The following is a 655-nucleotide window of genomic DNA, read 5'->3' as shown; positions in this document are numbered from 1 at the left end:
GTAAGCTGTGGCGGTGCACACCTCCTGGCCCGCTTTTAGTGTGAGGCCGCCACAAGGGAACACGTGGTCCCTTGTGAGGGCACCACAAGGGAACACGTGGTCCCAGCGGCTAATAGCGGCGCCTCCGATAGCATACTTAAGCGCCTGCCTCTCGCTCTGCCAGCCAGTCTAATCTCGCGTACATCGGTTACACCTCGGTTCGCGCTAGACAGCTTACTTCCTTGTTCCGTCTATGTGTGGACATGTTTGTTTCTTTGTGACTCTGTTGTTCAATCTTGTTGTATTCGTTCTGTCCTTCGTTGGTCGTGTCTGTCCTCTCCCGTTGTTTTGTTGTTCGCAGGCCTCTCCATGGGTCCCGCTGCGCTCTCTGTCATCGCTACCCCACGACCATCCTGGTCACAGTTACAACAATTATTTAATGCAACTTTGACATCAAACAGTGGTGTCACTCGGTACTTACGTATTACGTACGTGGTTATTAGATGAAGAAATGTGCCTAATGTTTACTATTCATGATTTTCTGACCCTTATAGGACAAAAATACATGACAGCATATTCTGCTACAGAATATCTGCCAACTGATGAGTAACTCATTCCATTTTGGGAGCACCGATCATTTAAACAGTGTATGTTTAACAATCCAAAGAAACTTGGA

Source organism: Schistocerca nitens, chromosome 8 (assembly GCF_023898315.1).
Source record: "Schistocerca nitens isolate TAMUIC-IGC-003100 chromosome 8, iqSchNite1.1, whole genome shotgun sequence".
Classification (NCBI taxonomy): domain Eukaryota; kingdom Metazoa; phylum Arthropoda; class Insecta; order Orthoptera; family Acrididae; genus Schistocerca; species Schistocerca nitens.
The sequence above is the reverse complement of the archived record's forward strand: the minus strand, read 5'-3'. Positions refer to the sequence as shown.